Source organism: Scardinius erythrophthalmus, assembly GCF_964197995.2.
Source record: "Scardinius erythrophthalmus genome assembly, chromosome: 17".
NCBI lineage: Eukaryota > Metazoa > Chordata > Actinopteri > Cypriniformes > Leuciscidae > Scardinius > Scardinius erythrophthalmus.
Genome location: NC_138237.1, coordinates 15,712,633 through 15,728,106, shown reverse-complemented (window position 1 = coordinate 15,728,106; position 15,474 = coordinate 15,712,633).

The window sequence follows — 15,474 nt, the reverse complement described above, 5'->3', positions numbered from 1 at the left end:
CATAATCTTAATGCCTATTTTACGATCTGTTGAGGCGCTTTCGCAGATGCGAACTCCAGGCCGTCAGCGGCCGTCCAGCGCTCATGTAGCCTACCTGCAGAGTTAAACATGAGATATAATTAATTTGGGGTATATCAAATGGACGATCTTTGGTCTTATTATTCTATTACTTGTTCCAAAGCAAATCGATTTTGGTTAAGGGGAAAATTAAGTTTCATAACTATATTTAGGGTATATTTCACTTGAATCCTGTACTAGAGTACTGCTTGTACGTTTAACTGAATTGTTTGCTTGTGTTTATTTCCTATTGTCTGTTATAATGGCTATTGTTGTTAATTTAAAATTGTTGTTCAATAAATATTATTCTATATATAATAAATAATATGCCGTATTTGTTACTGAGAAAGGATCGTGATATATGGACTACATTACGCCATTAGATAGCAGCAAAGACTGTCTTTGTGATTGAGTCAGAACAAGGAAGTTGTTTTTTTAGCGCTGTCAGTCATGGGACGGACAAAGACGAACATTTCTCTTTCCTCAGCGGACATTCAAACTGATTTTTGGATATAATATATATTATGGACATCGACCTTAATAATGACTGCTATAGCCTATCAGATGCAGGTGGGACATTCTACCAGAAACGTACATTTGCTGTCCTGGCACTACTATTGTTTTATAAAACTGGTGTAATCCACATATTTCCCAAAACTGTCATACAGTGAATTAATTTAGAGGGTTTTACAACAGAATATGTTATGTATTTGATTAAATTGTTTTTTATTTTTGTTTAAAAAACAGTTTTTAAAATTAAGAACCCCTAAAATGTACTGTCCCAGGTCAAATCTCAATTCTATACATCATATAAATAATAATTATACATTTGAAATTCATAGAAAAAACAATACCATAGCACATTTAAGATGTTATAATTTGTATTATTCGATTAAAATCTTCAGTAAAATGAATTATTAATAAATAAATAGATTTTTTAGAAGTGTCCCCGGGTTTCTGTCATGCCCTGTCACACTTGCATAAAAGATTCCAAGAAAAGGGTGTGATATGTCTTTAAGGTCCCAAATCACAGGAAGTGACCTCATTTGCCTCTCATCACACACTGACACCAACCAGAGGTAATTTCTGTCCTTGAATTTTGTAATTTTAAGCCTTTCTGCATGTTTTTACCTGAGGTCGAGCTACTACGTCAGTTCCTGTCACGCAATAATGTCCCAGAAAATGTATGTCAATAGGTTTAGATTTGGAACAAATTAAATCTTTTGTGTAAATACTCTCTGAAATGTTGTCAGTTTTTATGCTAGCATGCTAAATAGCTGAGTTATAGCTGTTAAAATGTCTGACTGTCAGGCCCTGTCACGTCAGGCTCTGTCACATTTCACTGTGACAGGGCCTGACATTCTGTGACGGGGCCTGATACATTGCTTGTTTGTAGTGAATACCACAGGTAATCTTCTTGTTTCATTGCAGATGAATATGTTGACTACTGCTAACATTTGTTTATTTATTTATTTTTAATAAACGCCTAATTTCAATTCAGATTCAATTTCAGAGCAAAATTAGTTTGATTGCAAAATTCACAAAATACAAATTCACCACTAGATACTTACTGTCCCTTTAATAGTTAATGATTTAAAGAATATATCTTGAACTCATTTAAAAATGTGCTTTATGTGTTGCTACTTGCTCATCATTATTCCATTTTTAAATAAAAAAGATTCAACTGTTAAAAAATGGTTTTGTACAACAATATTAATTAATACAATAATACCAAAGACAAGTGTGCTGTGTGTATTGTTTCTTCTATTATACAGCTCTTAAGTTACTGATTCAATAAGGAATCTGGGTAAAGATATATGACAACATATATAGGATATACTAATGAATTTTACTTGTAGCCTACACAGGTTTAAAGTGGCTCATAATAGGCCTATTAGAGAATTAAAATACTGTTTACTCTTTAAAATCGAGACTATCTTTTCCCATTGTTAATTGTGTTTGATTAATTTTATTAATAAAGACTTATCCACTATTTAAATACAGATTTTTAGTATATTACTACAAATTATAAACATTTTGTTTTTTTTAGTTTTTCAGAGAAAATCTGGTCATTTTAATGTAATTCGTAATGCTTGATGGAAAAAATGTCAGTCCTGTCACAACATTGTCAACCCTGTCACACCACGGTCAGTCCTGTCACAAAGTATATTTTAGTCCAAAAATGGCTATTTTGATTATAACAATTATTGAAATGGGTATATAGTGATAGTAAAGACTGGATTATATATTTACAATAATGCGTTGGTAACAAACTTTACCCCAAAAGCCCCTTATTCAACAACATTATGTGAACCTGATGGTCATTCTTTATCTAAGAGCCCACAAAACAAGCAAAATCAGCCTGATAGCTGTGTTTTTTTTAATGAATTATATGTTTCCTTCAATAAGGGACAGATCCTCATTAAAATGATGATATTTGTGCAGAAGAGAGCATATTCTTTAACACACTTACATTATCAGCCATGTCTGTGACGGAGCCTGACATTTTAAAGAGTAACTGCATATTAAAATGCTTATTATTCAAAAATTATTATGTGCCGAGGTGGGATTTCAATAATTTACAATTATTCACTATCTCCTTTGTTAAAGTCAGGGTTAAAGTTGAAGGTTAATAATACTTTTTTTTTTTTTTTTGGGGGATAGAAAATGTACGTTTCTGGTAGAATGTCCCAGGTAATACACTCGTTTAGTCGATCTCTCTCATAATACCATAATACTTTACTCCACATAATACAAAAAGCATAAATTAAGCGACTCAACGTTCCTTCGTTACTAGTTCTATAGTGACGGTTGAGAATTTGTTACAGAGGCTTGGGCTCAACCTGGCACAACTGTCAAACTGTCAACTTGAGATTCCTTGGCGGAAGGAAGTAGTTCTGCACAAAAGAGGGTTTTTAAAGACAGTCCATTGTTGTTTCTTATTTATTTAACGTTACTCACGTGCACCGTCGAACTGTTGTATAAACGCAATGTAGCCGTGCGATATGGCTGTGTATCAGCACGCTGTGATTACTTACGGCCGAATCACAGCCGTGCTTAGGCCTATATACTCGTGTTTGCTACTCGTGTGATATTGCTCACATATATATATATATATATATATATATATATATATATATATATATATATATATATATATATATATATATACACTCCTCTGGTGCTGTATTTAAACTATTGTCTAGAAATATGAGGGTACCCCAGAATTGTCTTACAGTATGCCTATAAGGTAATAACTTTACAAGATGTTAAAAAAGACCAAGATTTTGTATGGATATTTCAATGTATTTATTAAACAATCATGATCTTAATCTATACCATTTAATTTTCAGTTGCGTGCACAGGGGAGGAGGGGTCGTATTGCGGTGCCCTCTTGAACCCCCATTTCACCCCTTCCCCAGCGGAGGTCTGTGCATGCCACTGTTCTCAGGAAAAGATGCTAGCATGTTATTAGTTTACCGATCCCTCAGACTTGTTGCATAAGCAAACAACCACAATAAAACATGCATTTTGTATTAAAATTCCTCTTTCAGACACAAAGCAGCAATTCAACTCTTATTCAAATTTGATTCTTGCACTTGAGCTTTTATTTGTATGCGCATGCTAATTAGCGCAGCACGATTGCTAACTGGTTAGCTGCAGGTGTGGGGTTTCACTGATGCCATCAGGCACTACTGAATGACTCTAAAGAGGGCATTGAGAGTCTCTTTCCCTTTATATAAAACACTCAGGTAGAGTGTTGCAGTGTAAGAGAGCTCAGGTACAGTCCCAGAAACCCACGCTCAGCCAACTCACTCCTCATCCAAGAGTGTTTTTACATTTTGCCCCAATTACGCAGGCCTCTATGAATAGCAAATAAACATCTATGAAATCATGTTTTAAAAACACTTCTAATTCATGACAATCCATGTCGGCTAATCCGTGATTGATCGTTGCTGACAGTACGAAATGTAAACAGCATTCTGTTTCCATTTTTTCCCCTCATGCCGTCAGCAAGTACCTCTGTTCGTTCCTCCGATGTGCGTTCTCTAGAGTCAGAACCGGGACGCTCTCCTGGCTGGAGGGAACCTTGCATGCTTTACATAGGATCAATATCAGAACCAGTATGAGCAGAGCTACAAGGATGTTACACACGATGGCCACCACTGCGGCGGTGGACAGTCCCGTGGAGTCTTCTCGGTCACATAGCTGCATCGCTGACACGGAGACAGCCTCCCTCGGATCAGCTGTCAGCCCCAGAAGACACTGCTCTGATCTGTGACCTGTGCAGCTCAGCGCTTCAAAGCCCAACTTGTTGATGTCACCATCACTATGCTGTCATTATTATTTGTCACCCAGGGGTCCTCTTGATCGTCTGATCCTGTGTGAACAAGTGCGTCCTACTTTTCACATCTCTTATGTTCACAGATCAAGGACCGACTGTTTCAGTGTTGGAGGAAGACTTTGAAACTGGTCTGATGATGGATCAAGAGTGAAGCCTGAAGGTGCTTTTCGGTTTGAAGAACTCTTACTTTAAACGGCTTTACATCGCTGTCATTCGCTCGTGGACTTCTGTTTTTTTTTTGCTCTTTTCTTTGACTCAACTTTGTTCTGTGAAGTAGGTGGCAATGCAAAGCAGAGTGGTTTTCTTTTGGATGAGATCTTGGATGTCATCACCAACATTCATCTTAGGCTTTCTTTCCTATCTGAAAGAGAGAAGATTTAAACAGGTATCACAATACTGTATTTCACAAAATCTGGAGGATGAAAATGATCCAGTTTTCTATTAAAGGTAACATTATTCACTGTAGAGTCAGAAGCTCGGTAAAAGAACTGTCTTAAAATCTTGTTCCTTTCCTGGTGTGCTCAGTGAAGCCTTTCCGAGCTTCTGCCTGATTACTGTCTGTCTTAGAAACTCCCGTCTGAATGCACAATGGATTTGGCATTGCTTTTAGACACACACACACACACACACACACACACACACACACACACACACACACACACACACACACACACACACACACACAGACTTACACATAAAGAAGACTACATGCTTATGCTCTACCTTAAAGTCAATCCTGGTAAAATAACATAACATATTGGAGGATGTGTTGAGCCTGTAAATGATTTCTCTTCTCTGTTGCTCACAGATTGTAGTGGAAAGTCCTAGCAGGCCCACTCCTCCACAGTTCAGCCATGTAGAGAGGGGCACAGAACTGTGCACTATACAGTGAGTGTCTCTGAAGAGGGGCTCCTCCTCCACAACCACATTTACACACATACACTCACATGAATAATTCATTCCCTTCGCATTAAACATCAAGTATTATATCAGAATAACATGATGGTCAAAGTTATAAAAATTCTGTCGTCATTTACTCACCCTCATGTCATTCTAAACACTTTCTTTTCGTACGTGGAACAGAAAAGATGATGTTTTGCTAGGGTATCGGGTGCTCTAGCACTGTTTATTGTGTGGCTGGTCTGCTATAAATATTTCTCGCATTTTTAGGCTGGTCTGCTTGTCGTCTTACACCGTGTCCTTACTAGACGCGATAAAATTCCAGCGACAGGCAGTGTGTCTGTCCACACTAGACGCGACGCGACTGTGACGCCACAACGTCAATCAAAAATCACAGCCAATCAGAACGGCGTGTGGGCGGAGTCTCGCGGCAAGTGCACAGCACTAGAGAGTAAACTTGACAGCACTCGCAAGAAAATGGATAAGTAGCTACATAATCAAATTCACAAATATTACACCATTTAAAAAATACATAGGCTTACATAGTTACTTTTTCACTGAGTTTTTGTCCTAACCAGGCGCGACACGCGACATTTCTAATTTAGAAATGGTTTCTATTTTTCTGCAACGTCGCGCTGGAACAACAAACAAAGTGTGGCAATGATAATCTCAGGTACTGTTTATGTGCTTTATTTAATGTTAAAAGCGTGTAATGTGACTTTGAATGTCATTTAGTGCTCCAGCTTTGTAGCTGTAAAAGCAACAATGGATATATTTCACCTCAGATCTTGAAATTAAACAGATGGAAACATGAACGTTAAAACTGTGAACAAACAAGTGTATTATTTGACAAAAATTGTTTTAGTAACTCAGTAGCCGATGTATTTTTTAAATGGTGTAACACAGGGGTGTCAAACTCATTTTCACTGAGGGCCACTTCAGCATTATGGCTGCCCTCAAAGGGCCGGTTGTAACTGTAAGACTTTTAAAATGTTAATATAGTGTCTCTTTATTTGATTATTACTTATTTAAGTTACAAATATATATGCATTTAGAGGGGTGTTTCTAGGTTTTAAAAACATCAGGGGCTAGGTAATAATGATTTGATACAGAGAATAATGTATTATTGTATATATATGCAAGGGTAAACTGGCTCAAAAATTCAACCTTGGCACTGTAGCCACACCAGCACACATTACCACACAGTCATGCGTATTGAAATGTGAGGTAGTTAGGGGGGTTCGGGGGCTTGCTCCCCCGAGAAAATTTGGATTTCTCAGACCTACATATGTGCATTTTAAGGTGTTTAAAGGCCAAAAAAATTGGATAACAATAGCTTTAAAAGCATGTCAGTGGGCAGTAGCATAAATTATTTGTCAAGATAACAGAGTCTTAAAAATGTGAACGAGGATAAATATTGCAATGAATGATCCAGACTACAAAATGGAAATGCAGAATGTTTCTGCTTATTGTTGACAATACACAATCACATATTCCAAACAGGAATGGCCTTAAATGAGAAATCTTTCAAGGATTATTTTGCATAGATGTTACATTTCAATCAAACATCAGTGCAATCTTTTTGTGTCCAGAGGCAAATGAGCAATTTATATTAGCATTAAAGATTGGTTTCAGCAACTTTCTTTCCTGAGTTAATCATTGTTTTTGGCACTAATCAGTTTTAAGTTAAATTGTTCACTCATAAAGACAGTCACTTGTCGCCACCTACTGGCTTAATGATGCAAGTCGCGCAAACACAGACAAGCGGAGTGATACAAATGGTGCAAAGGTTAATACTGGTACCTACAGTATATTAAAATAATATAAAATATCAATATATTATTCTTTAATCAGTTCTATGCAGCAGAATCAGATTTAACAGATTTATTTTTTGACCAATTGTCAAAATAAAGTATAGTCCTACAAAGCTATTTTTATCAAAGCATGAGCAGAGCAGGGAGGACCAGTGAACGAGAGGATCGTGATTCGTGTAATTTTACCAGTGTTGCCCAGCACGGCTATACACACCATGACTATACACATGTTACAGCACAGTAGTGCTATTGCAAAAAGAAACAAGTCCAGAGAAATTTCATGTCGGCACGTTTTTTTAGCGGACTTTGCCTTTCCGGTGAGCGTGAGCAGAGCTCGCAACACACACACACACACACACACACACACGCGGAGGTTGCTTGCGGAAGATTGAGCAGAACGCGCTGTGAACACGGAGCGGAGAGCACAGCGCACACACACAGCGGAACGCGCTTAGAAGTTATGCATCTTCGGAAGCGGACTCGCACGCAAAGTCATAAAACACGTTGAGCCAGAGTCAAACCATCGCAGAACACGGAGGGGCGCGGCGGCGGCTTTTTAGTATCTTTCGGTCAAAAAACGAAAATGTTATTTTCGGCCGAAATTTCTCGGCAGCCTAAATTTCCATATGCTCTCGCGGGCCATATAAAATAATGTGGCGGGCCGGATTTGGCCCGCGGGCCTTGAGTTTGACACATGTGGTGTAACATTTGTGAATTTGATTATGTGGCTACTTATCCATTTTCTTGCGAGTGCCGTCAAGATTACTCTCTAGTGCTGTGCACTTGCCGCAAGACTCCGCCCACACGCTGTTCTGATTGGCTGTGATTTTTGATTGACGTTGTGGCATCTCACAGTCGCGTCGCGTGTAGTTAGGACACGGTGTAACAGTGAAACAAGAGTGCATGGTAATATTTAAGTAGCTAAGCATTTATTATTTGGCAGTTGTTTTAAGATAGTAATATCCAGTAATACAAACTACTAAAATCAAATTTAGCAAATATTGAATTGAAAATATGCTATCATTTACATGATTCATGCATTGGCATAACTTTGTTTTAAAAAGTGGGTGGGAGGGTGTGTATGTGTGTGCAAAAAATAACATTACGATGTCCAAAAATAGTAGAACTGAGTTTAATATATCTATATAGAACTCATGTTTAATGTGATAGTTTCATCCTTACATCTACTATAATACAATATGTTTTTAGTCCCGAGAGTCTTCATGTTATGGAAGCCAGTGGAGCCCTGGATACCGACATTCTTCAAAATATCTTCTTTTGTGTTCAGCAGAAGAAGGAAATTCATACAGGTTTGGATTGGAACAACTTGAGGGTGAGTAAATGATGAGTTTTCATTTTTGGGTGAACTATCCCTTTAATGTGGAGTGACAGATTGCTGTAGCTTCTCAGTTCAAGCGAAGCAGAAGTGCATGTGAACCAATAATATAATCTGCTTTACTAGTTATTCTCGACAGTTGTAAAAATCAGCTCTAAAGAGAAGTATATGCACTGTATTACATACTCGTTGTATTTTTACTTAACCTGTTCATAGGTATTGAATAAGTTTGAATAAAAACATCATGAAAACAAGTTATGACATCCCCTATTTAAATGTTTATATTTTTGGAAAAAAATTAATTATCAAGAAACAACTATCTTTAAAAAGTTATTATTATAAAGTTATTATAAAACTATCATGAGCAATTTAAATGTTTGTATACAAATTGCTTTAGAAAAGAGACTTTTTTTTTTCTTGAGAAAACTGACATGTATGTATTCTGTACCTGATATATATCAAAATTACAAAAATCGCAAGCTTGTAAATCAAGTCGAATCATGAAATTTGTGTCAATACATAGACCTATTTAATAGTGGTTTTAAATATTAGTGTTCTTATAGATTAAGTGAGCTTTAGATTATAACAAAGGTATCCTAAATGTAAAATAGAGGAAATGAGCATGCACAATTAAATATCCAATATAAACCAATACCTATAAATGAAAAAATCTCGAATAGTCCGATAATCACTATGGTACCAATATACTCTGCATACGCATTTTTGGATCCCCTTGTATGCTTTCATTGTAGGTAAAAAGCATAGTGAGCCTTCTTCAAAATATCCTTGTGTTTGACAGAAAAAAAAATCATAGTAATATGGAATGACATTAGGGTCAGTTTTGGGTGAACTATCCCTTTAAATGCACAAAAAACACACAAGTCGAGACTGACACATGTCATGCTTCCCTTCATGCCCCAGCGAACCCATCTAAGATGGAAGTGTGTCTAAAAGGGGACAATAAAAAGATTAGAGCACTGAGACAAACTGAGTCAACCTTCCCTCCAGTCACACAAGGAAAGAGAATAACAGCGAGGTCTCAACAGCAGGGGTGGAGAATCCCCAATATCTGCTGTTTTCGACACAACAAAATCTCAGAAGCTTGTAACAACATGTGTAGCTTTTTTTTATTCCCTCCAACCACAACAATAGAGCTTTACCTTCCTTTTAATCGCCAGAGATTTAATTTGAAACGCCCATGAATCACCTGTCTGTCCTCTGACCCAGCAAAGCTGTAAAGAGCTGTGTATGTGTTTACAATGCTAGGAGGAGGCTTTGCTGCCTCACTGTAGGGAAATAATGGTGGGATGCCGGAGGTCTCAATTCCAGATGAGGAAGAGGGAAAGGGAAGGAGGAGTCATGCTAAAAAGCTGTCAAGGGCGAGTGTAACACACAGTGTGTAATTACTCAGGCCCCATAAAGAGTCTGTTACAAAAGTGCTTGTCAGCCATACACAATGACTTTTACCCGAAACCCACCCTTGACGAGACTCACACACACTGCCAGGCAGCATATTAAAACAGAGATGCTTCGAGAGAATAGCAGTATTATTCTGGGTGTCATTTGAGTGGAAGTGTGTATGTGTGTGTGCTGCCAGTGTGTTATCCTGAACTCGTTTCTTTCTGGAAGTGGTGGGTGGCTTCCACAATAACTGTGCAAACCTCCTGAGGGTCTCCTGGCTGAGGTGATCTCATGTATTACCTAAAATTGCCTCAGGCCACTTAAAGGGAACATAACCTTTATTCCTAACGTCCTTTTGGACTCTTATCATATAGGTGTTTTTTTTTTTTAAATCAAACAAATTAAGCAGGGTACTACTTTACAATGCAAAAAATTCTTATGCAAAAGGGGCATCACTGTTTGGGATGCTGGAAAGTGAAATGGATTAAACATGGCTGTCCTTACTCAATAGTTTTTTTTTTTTCATTTATCTGATTATTCACACAGCAGACATGGGGTCACATAAATTATCCCTCAAGACTCACACCCAGGGCTCAAAGCAAAACCAAAAAAGTTGTTCCATATAAATATCTGTAACGAGGTTTGTTGGTACGGGAAGAAGGAGGCGGGAACCGGCGAACATTCAACATATTTTAAAAAATAAATCCACAAATACAAAAATGAAAGTAAAAGCCAGCAGCCCCTCACGGACGACTGCTGGCAACACAAACAGAAACAAAACATGAACTAAAACACAGGCCTGTCCTCTCTCGCTCTTCACTGTCGTCGCTCCTCCTTTATGCCTCCGCTCCTCCGTGAGAGATGCGAGACCGGTGCGTCTCACAGGTGTAGCTCATCACAATTACGCCACCGATCTCGCGCCGTCCTCCCACGGCCCTCGACCTCGTCCTGCTCGCCACATACCCCCATCGCCCCTCGCAGGCCGGGGGGTACCACCGAGGCTGCGCCTACTCCCCCTCCCCCCCTCCCCGGGGGGACCGATCACGGCGGCTGCGGTACCTGGGGGTATGGACAGACGAGGCGAGAGTACAGGAGACGGAAGCATGAGGAGCGACAGAGACGAGAGAGGGGAGAGAGGAAAAAAAAAAATTCTTGATCCGGTTCCCGGACACACTGCCGCTCGGTCCTCAACCAGCTGAGAGTCACTCGCGGTGCCATGCGATGGTACTGGACATTCGTTGGGGGACGGCTCGACGCCCTTCCGCCTCCTGGCGGCCGGCGGTGACTCCTCTCGAGGGCAGCCGGCAGCGAGTTTCCCGTTCCCTGCTCCGCCCCCATCATGGCCGACGGCAACAGGCTCCGGCCCACGGCGAACGGGAGCGACTCCTCCGCTCCCTCTTGACGGCAGCCACCCCTCCTCGATCCAGGAGCACGGTGTCGAGCTCTCTGTCCCACCAGATCTTCCATCGCTCCAGCACCATCGCCTCGGGCAGCAATCGGCGGCCGACGCTCCCTCGTGCTGCCCGACCTCCTCAGCACCGCGATTCCTCCCAGCAGCGAGGGCTCTCCGACAGCGTGTCCCTCCCTCTTCCCGGGTTTCGGCACCAGTGTAACGAGGTTTGTTGGTACGGGAAGAAGGAGGCGGGAACCGGCGAACATTCAACATATTTTAAAAAATAAATCCACAAATACAAAAATGAAAGTAAAAGCCAGCAGCCCCTCACGGACGACTGCTGGCAACACAAACAGAAACAAAACATGAACTAAAACACAGGCCTGTCCTCTCTCGCTCTTCACTGTCGTCGCTCCTCCTTTATGCCTCCGCTCCTCCGTGAGAGATGCGAGACCGGTGCGTCTCACAGGTGTAGCTCATCACAATTACGCCACCGATCTCGCGCCGTCCTCCCACGGCCCTCGACCTCGTCCTGCTCGCCACAATATCACTTTGTTTTAAAGGAACATTTCTATGATAGATAGATAGATAGATAGATAGATAGATAGATAGATAGATAGATAGATAGATAGGCAGGCAATAGCATTGAGCTACTGTACCTCATGTCAAATGGCAAAGCAAACTTTAAAATTAGACATTTAGGGCCAGATTTACTAAACAGGCATAAATAATGGCATAAATACCAGTAAATTGACTAGCGCAAACCTTAGTAAAACACTCTGCATGATTCACTTAAATACTCCCCTCCCATAAATTTTGCGTCTGAAAGGAAAACTCCTACAAATGCAAATGCAAAAAGGTCAGCACAAAAATAACACTGTCCACGCCTTTTCAGCGCAAATTTTTCACTGCGCGTCTTTAGTAAAGACAAGCTGCACAAGCCGTTAGTAAACCTGGCCCTATGTTTATATAATGACACCATAACACTCGAGTAAATCTGAAAATCTTTGACTCATTAAAAAGAACTGCCTCAAGAGTAATTTGCTTGTGAATTGGATATCACAACTCACATTGTGTTTGTTGCTGCTTGTAGGTAACTGGGGTGTATGACATGATATCTGACGATACCAAGTTTTCTACTCTTTTGCTAATAGTGACTACATTTTGAACTATTGTCGCATTTGTGACCATTTAAGGCACAGTCTAGAGCCCTTAATGACATCCCAACTCAATTCTTTGTCAAGATGCAGAACAGGAAGTAGATGTCCCCTTCATTGTGGGTGAACACAAGTGCACACAGATTGCTACCCAGAACGCCAGCTCTCTAAAGCCAGATGGAAATGGCCATAGGCATGGTGGTGTGTGTGAGTGATCAAATAAGGCTTCATAATAATGCTTTACATTGCAGTGAACTTTGTTTTTACCCTGTTTTTACTCTGACATACAGCATAGCCATGTACAGTATCTCACGAAAGTGAGTACACCCTTCACATTTCAGCAAACATTTTAGTGTATCTTCTCAAGGGACAATACTATAGAAATTAAACTTTTTATATATTTTAGAGTAGTCAATGTGCTGCTTGTATAGCAGTATATATTTACTGTCCTCTGAAAATAACTCAACATACAGCCATTATTGTCAAAATAGCTGGCAACAAAAGTGAGTACACCCTAAGTGATAATAGCTGTACGTCGTTTAACCATGCAAAGCCACCTATGTCCTATTCATCATGTTCATGTTTTTGTCTGCTTGACAGGACCATACAAATCTGTGTATCTTTTATTAGAGCAGTTACAATTTGTGCTTTGAGTACAATTCTCACATACAGGCCCAGGATGTTCAACATGGCACCTCATGGCAAAGAACTCTCTAAGGATTTGAGAATTAGAATTGTTGCTCTCCACAAAGATGGCCTTAGGCTATAAGAAGATTGGTAACACCCTGAAACTTAGTAACAGTACAGGCCAGGGTCATACAGAGGTTTTCCAAGACGGGTTCCACTTGGAACAGTTTGCATGGCCGTCGTCCCAGAAGGAAGCCTCTTCTGAAGCTGGCTCACAAGAAAGCCCACAAACAGTTTGCTGAAAGCAACCTGTCCAAGAGCATGAATTACTGGAACCATGTCCTGTGGTCTGATGAGACTAAGATAAACTTGTTTGGCTCAGATGGTGTCCAGCATGTGTGGCGACGCCCTGGTAAGGAGTACCAAGAAAATTGTGTCTTGCCTACAGTCGAGTATGGTGGTGGTAGCATCATGGTCTGGGGCTGCATGAGCGCTGCTGGTACTGGGAAGCTGCGCTTCATTGAGGGAAACGTGGATTCCAACATGAACTGTGACATTCTGAAGCAGAACACGATGCCCTCCCTTCAGAAACAGGGCCGAACGGCATGATAACGACCCCAAACACACAGGTGGTGAAGGTGATGGAGTGACCAAGTATGTCTCCAGACCTAATCCCTATTGAGCACCTGTGGGGAGTCCTCAAGCGGAAGGTGGAGAAGCACCATGTGTCCAACATCCTGTGCAGCTTTGGTCGAATTCCATGCCCAGGAGGATTAAGGCAGTGCTCTATGACAATGGTGGACACTTTGGACACAGTTTTGACATGTTCACTTAGGGTATACTCACTTTTGTTGCCAGCTATTTTGACAATAATGGCTGTGTTGAGTTATTTTCAGAGGACAATAAATATATACTGCTATACAAGCAGCACATTGACTACTCTAAAATATATCCAAGTTTCATTTCTATAGTATTGTCCCTTGAGAAGATATTCTAAAATGTTTGCTGAAATGTGAGGGGTGTACCACTTTATTTTTATTACTAGTATTTTTGCACCTCATGGGGCGTGTTTCTCCTTGATTTTTATTATAGCTTGTAGTAATGCTGTAGGAGATGGGCTGGGGGTTGTCTATGTAAATCAGACAGCGTTAGGGGGCAACACAACTTACTGAACTCCTGTAAGACTGGAAAAACTGGAAGAGAGGGCAACTCTCTGAGAGAACAAAGGAAATTAACATTTGAACTCACTCTTGTGCACCATTCGAGACGCTCTTGTGCACCATTCGAGACGCAAGTCTCACCTCAGAATCATCCTAATCTGCATCTCTTTCCCTCTTCCCCCATTCCTTCTCTCATGCTGAGACCACCAAAATTCAGCCAAGAATCTATATGGTTTAAAGTGAATAATTATCATACAGTATTACACGTTTGGTATCATTTGAAATGTCTGCGACTGGTACAAAGGTCTCATTCCCAAAGAAGTAAACCAAAGAGTAATAAGGTATTTAAGAGTTTAGGGATAACTCGCACACAGAGGAGGGTGTGTCTTCCAAGCAAATGGCATCCTGCTCCCAAAAGGTGTAAACTCTGAATGCAAATTCCTATTGTTAGCAAATGTTTCCATGTGAAAGAAGTTTCTGTCTTGGTCTGGGTATATAATGAATTGCAACAAGAGGCTCGGGGCGATTTGTAACTAAAATTAGCCTGTGATGCTGAAAGTGGCCAAGACTCTCAGCATCATGTATTTTCTAATGTCAGGTTTGCATCTTTTCTCTTTATTCCAGAGCATTTGATGTTTTGTATTTATTATCTTTGAACTGATTATGAAATTTGCATGATACATTTACCTGATATAATATATTGTTACATTTGATTTTATTCTGACTGACTCTGAAATTGTTTTCCCAAGTAGATTAAACGGATTCGTATGTTACCGCAAGTTTTGCGTCAGATTAGTGACGACTAATATTTGGCACTGATTCAAGTGTACTTGGTTTGCAAAGACAAGAAGTGAATTTCCATTTAGGGCAGCAAACATGCTGCTTGACCAACCTAATTCTGGGTGTGTCTTACCTCTGTTTTAATGTAATGTTACTTTAGATAAGTGTACATGGGAAACCACGCCATGGCCAATCCAAAGCTATTATAAGAGAAGTAATGTTGGTCAGCTTATATCTGTAATAGTGGCCATACCTCTACTGAACGTTAAGTTAAATTCAAGTGTATGCAATTCCATGGGAGCTATACCAAAGTATCTTTGATTGTGTAAATGTGAATGTGACCGATCTCAGGTATATAGCAATAACCTATGTTTGGTGACCAAAACTGATGAGCTTGTGAACGTGAGACCCACATTAAACAGAAGAAGTGAGGACCTCTGAGCGACATAGTTTCCTAATCTGGAACGGGTAAAATAAAAGAATAATCAAACATTCGCTCACTTT